This window comes from Polyodon spathula, chromosome 1 (assembly GCF_017654505.1).
Source record: "Polyodon spathula isolate WHYD16114869_AA chromosome 1, ASM1765450v1, whole genome shotgun sequence".
Lineage (NCBI taxonomy): Eukaryota > Metazoa > Chordata > Actinopteri > Acipenseriformes > Polyodontidae > Polyodon > Polyodon spathula.
Genome location: NC_054534.1, coordinates 70,183,775 through 70,196,517, shown reverse-complemented (window position 1 = coordinate 70,196,517; position 12,743 = coordinate 70,183,775).

The window sequence follows — 12,743 nt, the reverse complement described above, 5'->3', positions numbered from 1 at the left end:
CCAGAGTCTGCATTGTGGTTTGTAGGAACATATCTGTTGCGAAAGGATTTAGGATGCAGAAGTCTTGGCATTGAGCTCACCTTATCAGACACAAAGCATTTCATAGACTGCATTGATTTCCTTAATTTTCACGGCACCATGCTGCACACTTTCAAAAAGATTATATTCCCAGAACGCTGTGATGTAGAAAGCTTTAACCTCTGGGGAAAGTCCCAGGGGAAAGTTTAAGGCCAGGAACTTGACTTTTCTAAAACAAGGAGGCTAGTATAATCTTATCTACGGGTGAAATTCTAGACAGAAAAACAGTTTTGGACAAAAACATTGCCAAGATAAACAACTAACACAGGTAAACAATGTTGACTAAGAGAGACTTGTTGTTAGACAGTGCCGACAGAGTTTAGTGAAAAGGCTCTTTTTCTCTAGGAATGTTTTCATATAGTTTTTCTGGTTCTAGGTCTCTTTCTTCTCTGACAAAGCACAATGGTAATCTGATTTGGGATTTTTTTTTCTTTTATAAATCATCTCTAATTTTTTACCCCAGTTTTCTCACCAATTTGGTGTGCCCAATTATTATCTGTATCCTCGGCTCACCGCTTGCAACCCCCTCCCCCCAGAGCATGCGTCCTCCGAAAGTAGCATAATGTAAGATATCAGATTGACTGGTTTGTAATGGTGATGGCAGTGGGTTGAGAAACTCATACAAGCTCCCCTTAGGAGGATGCTTAATAACCAAATATTAGATATTGTTGAAAAAAAGTAGCAATGGTTTAGCCTACTATGCATAAACCCAAGTTATGTCCAGATCAAATGCAATTAAAAAATGTTATTTAGATCATTAATCTGTAAATTATCATCATGAATCCCAACCACCTCAATGGAGTGTGGCAGGAAACTTACAGTTCCTTATCTTTCTGTACGCCCTGACAATTTCAGGAAGCTTTGCTGGTATTAGTGTTCACGTATCCAGTTGGGTGTGTTAAACTGGTGTGGTGCAGTATAATATGTACTGTAGGGTGGGGTTTCAGTGGTGAAAAAGTAATTAAAACAAAATGGATGGTAGTTTGCAATGGTTATCTAGAGGTGGCAAAAACAGACAACATATCTGTTGATAAGAGTGATAATCTGGGTGAAGATGGTTTCACTTCACGGCATTTTTGTATATTGTATATACCACCATTTAGGGGCAATCTGAGTATTAACAGGACAGTAGCAAACAGACTTCTTCACAGGAAACAAAAACTATACAGTGCCGAGAAAGTTTGTGAACCCCTTAGGATTTTCACATATTTCACATATTTCAAACCGAAAATGTTATTAGATCTTAATCTAATCCTAATAATAGATAAAGATAACCTGTTTAAACAAATGACACAAAAATGATACTTTTTCAACCTTTATTTATCCACAAATGATTCAATATCCATGTGTGAAAAAGTATGTGAACCTTTAGATTCAGTAACAGGTGGCACCCCCTTGAGCAGCAATGACTTCAACTAAGCGTTTCCTGTAACTGTTGGTCAGTTTCTCACATCGGTTTTGAGGAATTATGGCCCATTCTTCCTTGCAGAACTGCTTCAGCTCAGTGACATTTGAGGGCTTCCTTGCATGGACAGCTCACTTCAGGTCCTGCCACAACATTTCAATGGGGTTTAGGTCCGGACTTTAACTAGGCCATTCTAAAATGCAGAATTTCTTCTTCTGCAGCCATTCTTTTGTAGATCTGCTTGTATGTTTAGGATCATTGTCTTGCTGCCTAACTCACTTTCGGTTCAGCTTCAGCTCACGAATGGATGGCCTGACATTCTCCTCTAAAATCTTTTGATACAATGCAGAATTCATGGTTGTGTCAATGATGGCAAGTCATCCAGGTCCTGAGGCAGCAAAGCAGCCCCAAACCATCACACTCCCACCACCATGCTTGACGGTTGGGATGAGGTTCTTCTGTTCGAATGCAGTGTTTGGTTTTCGCAAAACAACGTTTCTCACTGGGGCCAAAAAGTTCTACCTTTGACTCGTCTGTCCAGAAAACATTGTTCCAGAAGTCTTGTGGATCATCTATGTGCTCTTTGACAAACTTCAGACGGGCAGCAATGTTTTCTTTAGAGCAGTGGTTTCTTCCTGACTATGAAATACTGTAAAAAAATAAAACTAAAATATTTGCATATCCTATCTGTGTTATGTATTCAGAGCCAATTCAGGCAATGGAGCTCTACTGTTCTTACAGCCGTGTTTTAATCCAGGGCTAAAATAAAAAGCGACTGTATTTTAATTGTTCTCATATATCATAGTGTGATGTGATGAGCATATAGTGCTTTTTAACACAAGGCATATGGTGAACAGTCATTTGAAATACTGTAACAATTAACCCCACTGTGTCTTTCTGGTATTAGCATTACCAAAGCAGTCTCCTCCAGAAATTATAGTTATTTATCCCACTCTCACTCAGTATGCATGCACAGTAAAACAGGAGAAATAAGAAACATGTGCTTCATGAGCATAGGTCGGCTCTCAAGATTTGATACAAAGACAATGTCAATTTAATGTGAAATAAAAGCCGCTGTTTTAAAGAATGCATTTAATGAAAAGTGGCTGTTATTAAAGTGGTATTATGTTTCGTCTGTTATTTTAATAGCCACATTTCAAAGCACATACAAAAAAAAACTGAATTTATATGAAGGAACAAAGACATCAACCTTGCCTTTAAATAGCGTAAAAGTCTTCAGTTCACCTGGTTTAGAATATTGAAGGTGGCACTCAAAAATCATGTTCTGACCTCTGTAACAATCTGCATACTATCCTTATAATCCCAAGGCTGCAATTTGTTCGGTAAACAATCTAGAAAATCCAAATATGCAGTCTGAAATACAGATGTGTCATGCTGAAAGTACGCCTAACACTACAGTAAATAAATACAACATATTTTTAGATATCAACATATAAGTTGTTATACATTATTGATTTTAAAACTATTAAGATCTGACAGCACGTTTTGTTGAAAGTAAAGTACTTTAGTATGCATGTTGAATAAACTGCAAGTACATAGTACACAAAAATCCCAGTATAACCCATATTTGAACACTGCAATAACTCTTGAAAGCAGCCACAATAATTCTACTGCATCCTAAGCAACTGTAAACTATTTTCAGTCATTTAGATCAAAAATATAATAGAATTTACCTTGGAAAATGGTACACTTGAGGAGAAAATAGCTGCAACAAAGAGGAGCTTCAACTTTAATCAGTCATGAACTGATTACGCTTCAAATAATGCAAATTGGGAAATAAAACAGAGGTGCTTTTCACATGGATTTTCACACAATTAAACACATTTTTCTTCCCATTTTAATTCATTAAACTTTTTTTTAAATAGAAAAAAGTAAAAATTTTACTGTAAAAAAAAACAAACATGAAGCAAATATATACAGTACAATTTAACTGTCAGCTAACCATATTATGTAGCTTATCTGTCACATATATAAGCACATAAGAACATAAGAAAGTTTACAAACGAGAGGAGGCCATTCGGCCCATCTTGCTCGTTTGGTCATTAGTAGCTTATTGACCCCAGAATCTTATCAAGCAGCTTCTTGAAGGATCCCAGGGTGTCAGGTTCAACAACATTACTGGGGAGTTGGTTCCAGACTCCCATAATTCTCTGTGTAAAAAAAGTGCTTCCTATTTTCTGTTCTGAATGCCCCTTTATTTAATCTCCATTTGTGACCTCTGGTGTATTCCCACACTGTCAGCTGACAATCTGTCATTGGCTGGGGGATGGGACTATACAGGGTGAATGACTAAATAAAAGGGCACTGTTTTGTATCTCTCTGGCTCATACAAGAAGTATAGTTCTACAAAATAGCCATCCTTTCTCTGTGGATGTTTTCTCTATTTTAATCCAATCTACTTCTGTTAACCCTTGTTTCATTCCTTCATAGTTTACCTTTTTAAAATTGTAAAACTTTAGTCATTACTTTTGGGATTTTAAAAGCACTTCAAATGAGACCATATTGTGATCTGGGTTTGTCAATTGTTCTCTGTCCTCTGTTAGTTATTCTGTCTCTGTTATTTGAAAAGACTAAATCAAGGCATGCCCCCCCCACCCCCTCCTCTCCTCCCTAGTTGGTGCCTTGATAAATTGTGTTACGAAGCAGTCATTTGTACAATTTCATTTTCGGCTGTCGTGCTCCCCACTGGGTTTTCTCATTTTATATGAGTGAAGTTGAAATCCCCCATTAGTAATGCTTCTCCCTTGCTACATGCATGTCTATTGTCATTGTATAACAGATTATTTTGCTCATTATCTGAATTTGGCAGTCTACAGCATGCCCCTATTACTATGCCCTTTTAATTTTTGTCCATTGTTCTGACCTATACAGTGTATACCCACTAATATTATATTTGTCTCCATCACTCTCGGATAACCAAGTTTCTGTAACACCTATCACATCGTAGTTACTTGTTAGTGCAGTAGCTTCAAGTTCTAACATTTTGTTTTTGAGACTTCTAGCATTTAGATAAATACATTTAATGGCTATCTTATCTGAGTTGTTGCTCTTGTTTTGATGTAGTCTCCCTTCTGTTTTTTGTTGATTTCTCCCCCCTTCCTTTCTAGTTTAAATGCTTCTGAACCTCCTCAAGGATTCTTTCTCCAAGCAGATTGGTTCCCTTTTAATTTATTCCGTCCTGCCTATATAGACAGTCCCTGTTGTAGAATGTGGTCCAATGTTCAAGGAAGGTGAGCCTTCCTGTGTGCCTGTTATTTATTTCCAGCTGTCCATATGGTCCTTTGCAAGGTGCCGGCAGTATCCCAGAAAATACTAGAGTTTTGGTCTTGTCTTTTAAATTCCTTGCTAACTCTCTGAATTTGTTTTGCAGGGGTCTTGATCTGTCATGTGTTGCCCAGCTGATGCTATCTGCTAGTTTGCCAAGAAACCGATTGATGCAGGCTACTATTGTAGTCATTGTGGTCATGTCGTCCATGTATGCTGTAAGTGGTGGCATCCACAAGCCAGAAGCCATCTGTTCTTCTCCCACTACCTACTGCCATGGTGAAGGCCAGTGGAGAAATGGTGCAAACTTGAACAAACCTTTATAAAAGATGGTTCTTGGATGCTCCTTCTTTTTCCAGTGCTTTCATAGGTCCTCCGCTTCAAAAGCTTATGTTTTAGGTCATTTAGCAGAAGACTGAGGACCTCCTTCTGAATTTCTATGGCTCTCCTCCAATGCTTCCTCAGTTTCCTACTTTCTCTAACCAGCTGTTCAATCTCCAGCTGCCATCTAGACTTTCCTGGAATCATATTTATTTGTTGCTTTCTGTCTTCTATTCCCAACTTCACACCCATAAGCATAGATGGTATCCCCAAACATACCCAACTTCCTTTCTACTGTTCCAATTAACAACAAAAAGCAGAAATCTGGGTCATCCATGTGCCATGGCATTTTCACAGAGGCTCTGGGCCACTTAACCCTTGGTTTGTGCCCATTAAGGTTCCTTTCGCTTTTAGTCTGGTTCATCTCTAGTTGTACTATTGGAACTACTCTTGTCTATAACAGGGGTGCTGATATCTTGTATACTTTGTAGAAAGTATTCATCAATGTGGGGCCCATACCCCTTCCCCCTCAAGCATCTATTTCTCCCTTGATGATTCTTCAGATCCCTGACCGTTGTCACCCTTGGTCCAGCCACAGGTACAAACTTGGAGTGCTACATCTTGTCCCAGAGCTCTCACTGTCAAGCTTGAGCTGCACATTTGGGTTGTCCATTGTAAAATAGTATTCGTTCTTGTGTCCATTTCTTTTCCTAAGTCGTTAACCATGTTATCCAAACTTGATTAATCTTTCGCCCCTGTTCACATTGACTCTAGGGGTATTTTCCTTCTTACTGTATTAGAAACCTCAAGCGGGTGTCAACAGCATCTTGTTCAATCTGAAAACACAGAGCTGGATACTGCTAGCTAGGGTGGCTAACCCTAATCATCCCCAAAGGGCTCTGTTTCTCAAAGCTGTAACATGGTCTTTCCCTCTAGACCAGCTGCACTATTCACAGCAGCCACTGGAATTATACCAGATCTTCCTGAGTAGCTGTTATTTACTTCTTGCTAATATTGGACACTAAGATAAAATTAGATAGTAGTAAAAGTAAAATAGTAACACAAACTGGATGAACTACGTCTACAAAAGTGAGGCTAAAATACTTAAGATTACTAATGGTTAAGAAGTGATAAAACTAGCAAAGTTAAATTATAAATAAAGACATTTGTTTTTCTTAGGAACTGAGCAACTTGTCACTTGTGAAACTGTAGGCCCTATTCAAGCTTTAAGTAATATATCCAGGAAACAGCTCTAGCTTTATGAATAGGGCCAATACATTCTTACCTGTTTTAATCAGTTTATTTGGCATAAACTGATAGTTCAGTGGCATCAAACTATCTGTACACTTTGTAGGACACTTGATTTTAACCAAAACTGGCAATGGTTTGTAATTTAGAAAACCAGCACTAATATTTATTAATGATTAAAGCACTGGCAGTACAATTACCTGGGAGTTGGGCTGGAAAATAGCTTTCTTCTGTCATGTCTTGACAGTGTTTGACACTAGGCAGACTAGCAGAAATTGCACTGTGTCATTCCTTTGAAGCCTTTAATATAATAATCAGCAGGCTTTTGGTAGGAGAAATAGCAGCTGAGATAGGTAAGTCGTCCAACTCTAATAAAGATTACCCAGAATGCCTTGTGTCCTACTCTATTCTTATTGTGAAATTCTACTGCTGGTGTAGTACAATCACCGCCACAAAAAAATAAAACCAAATTAAATTGGACCAGTATATCTCATGGAATAAACTTCAGTCAAACATGCTTATACTCACCGTTCAATGAACAGAATACATTGACAAAGACTCTTGCAACTTCTCATTTTACAACACAAGTAATGTGATTATTGTAAAGACTACTCAAAAAAGGGGAAGGGGAACAGCAGTGCAGCAATCATTTAAGACAGCGTCCCACTTCTCACTGTGGAGGTTGAGTTTCAGGTATTTGTAATTTGGCAGAATTATAAATACCTGAGTGAGAACTGATGATGGCAGATAAAATTGCCTGTGAAAGTTTTCAACAAATAATCCTTCTTCATGAATAGTTTGATAATACATATGTTGTGTTTAAAAATGGAATAACTTGTCTTTAAATTAAAAGATACATGACAAGCATTAATATGGTGATAATTATTGATAATTACTGAGCATTAGGAATATTTACGTGTTGGAGGGTAGTGTATGTGAACTTAAAAAGCAACTGCATTATAACAGATTTCTTTTATTTTATCCAATATTATTAATATTGCTTTAAATATATATACACACACACACACAGTACTGTGCAAAAGTTTTAGGCAGGTGTGAAAAAATGCTGTAAAGTAAGAATGCTTTCAAAAATAGACATGTTAATAGAATATATTTATCAATTAACTAAATGCAGAGGGAACAGAAGAAAAATCTAGATCATATCCATATTTGGTGTGACCACCCTTTGCCTTCAAAACAGCATCAATTCTTCTAGGTACACTTGCACAAAGTCAGGGATTTTGTAGGCATATAGTCAGGTGTATGATTAAACAATTATACCAAACAGGTGCTAATGATCATCAATTCAATATGTAGGTTGAAACACAATCATTAACTGAAACAGAAACAACTGTGTAGGAGGAATAAAACTGGGTGAGGAACAGCCAAACTCAGCTAACAAGGTGAGGTTGCTGAAGACAGTTTACTGTCAAAAGTCATAAACCATGGAAAGACTGAGCATAGCAACATGACACAAGGTAGTTATACTGCATCAGCAAGGTCTCTCCCAGGCAGAAATTTCAAGGCAGACAGGGGTTTCCAGATGTGCCGTCCAAGCTCTTTTGAAGAAGCACAAAGAAACGGGTAACGTTGAGGACCGTAGACGCAGTGGTCAGCCAAGGAAACTTACTGCAGCAGATGAAAGACACATCATGCTTACTTCCTTTCGCAATCGGAATATGTCTAGCAATGCCATCAGCTCAGAAAAAACAGTGGGACCCTGGTACACCCATCTACTATCCGGAGAAGTCTGAATGAGTCTGAATGACACGAATGAGTGTCTGCAGGCAATAGTGAAGCATGGTGGAGGTTTCTTGCAAGTTTGGGGCTGCATTTCTGCAAATGGAGTTGGGGATTTGGTCAGAATTCACACAATACCTTATTTTGCAACGACTGCTCTCACACACACACACAGTCGGGCTCTCCACTCAGTAGCCCTGAGCATACTGGCTGCCTCTCTTAAATATCCTGCACCTGGCTCCAATTTACAATTAGCACCAGGTGCAGGGGATTATCTAAACAATAAAACAATTAAACCCTTAGCCCATTCATCCAAGCGTGCATTCTCACATGTTACTAGCAGGGAGGAATTTTAACACCCTCCCTGCTATCTCACACATTCTCCCCCCCAAGTGTGCAACACTGCCTGGCTATACCAAGGCCACCCCCTCCCCTAAAACACAACCACCCACACTCAAGTCCCGAAATGTCCATTTCCACCCTCTTCCACGGGCGGACTTGAGGGTGGGTCGGACCTTCCGGCACTTCCAGGAGGGGACCATAAACTGGCTACAAGGGACCCCACCGGGATGACAGGGCCGACCGAAGTGACGACCGGTGAACAGGAGGATGCAGCAGTAGACAGAGATCTTCCGCTGGGGACCGGCGCAGCGATGTCTGATCACCCAGAGGAAGCGAAGCAGCGAACAGGGGGAGCATCAGCGACGTCTGGCAGCAGCCCAGCGACGTCTGGGTGCTCGGGAAGAGCGGAGCAGAGAACCAGGGGAAAAGCTGTGGCCAATGTTGCGGACTCCTGGGCTCCAGGTCTAGCACAGGAAGGTCCAGGAAGACCGGCAGGGTGTCCAGGAGCAAGGGGCAAGGGACCGCAACTGGCAGTGCCGGACTGGTTCGCTGGGGTGATGGAGGTGGGCACTTCATCTCCTCCTCCTTGTTCTTTGCTTCTCCCTCTCTGAGCTCTGGGAGCGGCGGCTCCTCCTCTCTGGGCTCTGGGAGCGGCGGCTCCTCCTCTCTGGGCTCTGGGAGCGGCGGCTCCTCCTCTCTGGGCTCTGGGAGCGGTGGCTCCTCCCTCTTAATTTTTCTCTCTGGCTCTTTATTATTTTCGTCCTCTAATCTTTTTCTTTTCTCTCCTCTTCTTTCGAGATCTGGAGACCGCAGGACGACTTCTGCCCAATTCTGGAGCCAATCAAACAAGTCTTTAAAATCAATTTTCTGGGTCTTTAGCGGTGCCCACACTTGCTGCCACCATATGTGAAAGATTGCGCCACTTTCACGGTTCGTTGCCCCTTTTAGAATAGACCCAGGACAAAGAAATTGATTTCTCAGCGCTTTCGCGCACTTTTAATAAACACCAAATCAAAAATATACAAAACAGAAACAAAAACCTAACTCCATTTTGGAGCTCTCGCTAAACACCAAATGTAACCTAACTAACACGCAGGATGGCTAAGCCATTTACCTGCTACACAAACACAATAACACACGGGCTTCACACAATACCTTATTTTGCAACAACTGCGCTCTCTCTCTCACACACACACACACACACACACACACACACACACACACACACACACACACACACACACACACACACACACACACACACACACACACACACACACACACACACACACACACACACACACACACACACACACACACACACACACACACACACACACAGTTGGGCACTCAGCAGCCTGGCTGCCTCTCTTAAATACCCTGCACCTGGCTCCAATTTACAATTAGCACCAGGTGCAGGGGATTATCTAAACAATAAAACAATTAAACCCTTAGCCCATTCACCCAACCGTTCATTCTCACATTTTTCTAGCAGGGAGGAATTTTAACCCCCTCCCTGCTATCTCACAATATATATATATATATATATATATATATATATATATATATATATATATATATATATATATATATATATATAGATATATATATATATAGATATGTTTTTGTTTTTTTTTACCATACAATGAAATAGCCTATGGATGTTGGATAGTTTATTGTTATTCTTTCAGGCAAGTGTAAGGGAAATATATGAAGTTGTGATGTATTTAGTAATACTTCCTATCTATCTGAAGTTGTAATGTACTATATTCCATTATCAAGGTCTGAATTAAGAAATCACTAATTTCCTAATGTCAAAGGATCAGTCCTACTATGGGAGGCACAGGATCAGCTGGTATCAGTTAGCAATCGAAACCTCTGTTGATCGCTCCCCAGATAAAAAAGTCAAGAAAGACAGGGTCCCAGGTGTAAACTGAGAAAATGTGATTCAAGCTAAAGGAAAATGAGTAAGAAAAGCAGAGCAGTTTATAAAGGATATAAATTACTCTTGCAGGACTCCAAGCCATGTGTTTGTCCTTGAGACTGAGGACGATGACAGGGTGTTAGTGGAATTATATTTTGTAAGTGTGGTTATTTAAAAAAAAAAAAAAAAAACAATGCAAGCATTCCATAACAGTGCATATTTTATAGATAAATAATATTAATATAATATTGAGCATTCATAGTTTTGACTTTATATTATTCTAAACAGCGCAATATACCCTATCCAAATAGCATAACGTTTATATAGATGTGAATGTTACATTAGTTTTGTAAACATTTGTGACCCATTAGGGCTTATGTGCCTATGATTAGGCTCATTCTGAAAATCTCAAAGTAAAATTGCATGTCATGAAGGGGAAAACATCACTCTTCATTCCAATCTTCTTAAGGCATGAAAACTAATAAACTCAGACAAACTGAAAGGGAAAAGCAGAAAGCACTTTCTCATAATAGATACATTAGTAATGTTTAGTGGTGACAAAAAATATACTGTAGGATGGATAAGAAAGATAGATGTATGGGACATAATTGGGAGGGGGGCAATGTATTTCCCAGATGCCTCAACCCAGATCTTATGGTAAATGACGCCACATCATAAACAAAATTGAAATTAGAGTTGTCAAGGATTAGAAGGGAATTTAAATTCAATATAGGGTATAATGCCTCCATTGCATTTCAGTTTTAGTCATTCAAGCTTTTAAAATGGGCTTAAGTAGACACAACTAAAATGCTAACTGTTATGGCCAACCCAATTTTTTTACATACTTTTGACATATCTAACAGAGGATTGCTGTTCTTTTGGCTTCATGGGGACTATTCATAAAGGATTAACGGCTGTCAAAATGAGAAAACAGGAGTACATGATGAGATTTCGTCCATAGCCGCCTATTTAACGGCAGTTGCTATTCATAACAGATCATTCAGATGTCGGCCCTTATGCAGATTGTATAGGGGACATAAGCTAAGCAAGCTTTTGCTTGACTGGAAGAATAAAATCAGACATGTCACAGTGATTATTGTTTAACTGCCTCTCTCAATATGGGGCAAATAAAAAACAACACAAAACTGTAATCCAGGTCTTGAACACAGAAATTGACAGTAACAGATAAAAAAAATATATATGCAGGTATATTTAACAGTTATCTAAGAAAAACATTTACTTTTACCATATTTTAAAACAATGTGGCTGTACAGTAAACACTCTTTATCTATAGTCTATACACATCCTGGTTTCTGCTGCCATTATTTATGGCTCATGATAGATAAGGTGGAAACCACAATCCCCTAGCAACGTGGTGCTCTTCACATTTTATGCTTTTTTTTTTTTTTTAAAGCACTCAAACATTGATATAATCCAATTCATGTTTATCAAAAGAATGGGTGAAGAATGGGTGAAGTAAAGGTCATGCAGTTGCCTAGCCCTGATTGGATAGCAGATTCTCCTATCTACTCAGCATTGATTGGCTGGGCACTGTCCGTGCACCACTGTGGCAGTGTTGTCCCCCCCCCCCCCCGTGCATATTTGTGTGTTCTATGTTGTATGCATTGTGTTAATATTGGTGTATTGTAGTTGGTACATGGGATATAATATGGGTTATGAACACAAGTGATTTAAAATGTATATTTGTATTTAGGCACAAGGATTGCACAGCATTTCAAGTGCAGATAAAACGTAATAATATGTGAGCAAGGGAAATTGCACTAGATTAATTCACATGTAGTTATACCGAGACTCCAATTGAATAATTGATTAGCAATCGAGACTCGGTACAGCTGTATAAAAGCAGCATGTTTTCACTCACTCAGGGTGATGTGCTCTCACAGCACTGGGGAGGAATTTTGGCCCACTCCTTCATGCAGAACTGCTTCAACTCAAGGATATTTGTGGTTTTTTGAGCATAAAGTGCTAGTTTCAGGTCTTGCCACAACATCTCAATGGGGTTTAGGTCTGGACTTTGACTAGGCCATTCCAAAACTTTAAATTTCTTGTTCTTCAACCATTTTGATGTAGATGTGCTTGTGTGTTTCGGATCATTGTCTTGCTGCATGACCCAGCTGCACTTCAGCTTCAGCTCACGGATGGATGGCCTGACACTCGCTGTAGAATTCTCTGATAAACAGCAGAATTCATTGTTCCTTTAATGATGGCAAGTCGTCCAGGTCCTGATGCAGCAAAGCATCCCCAAACATGACCCTACCACCACCATGCTTGACCGCTGGTATGAGGTTCTTGCTGTGAAATGCAGTGTTTGGTTTTCGCCAGACATAATGGGGCCCATGTTGGCCAAAAGTTCCACTTTTTACTCATCTGTCCATAGAA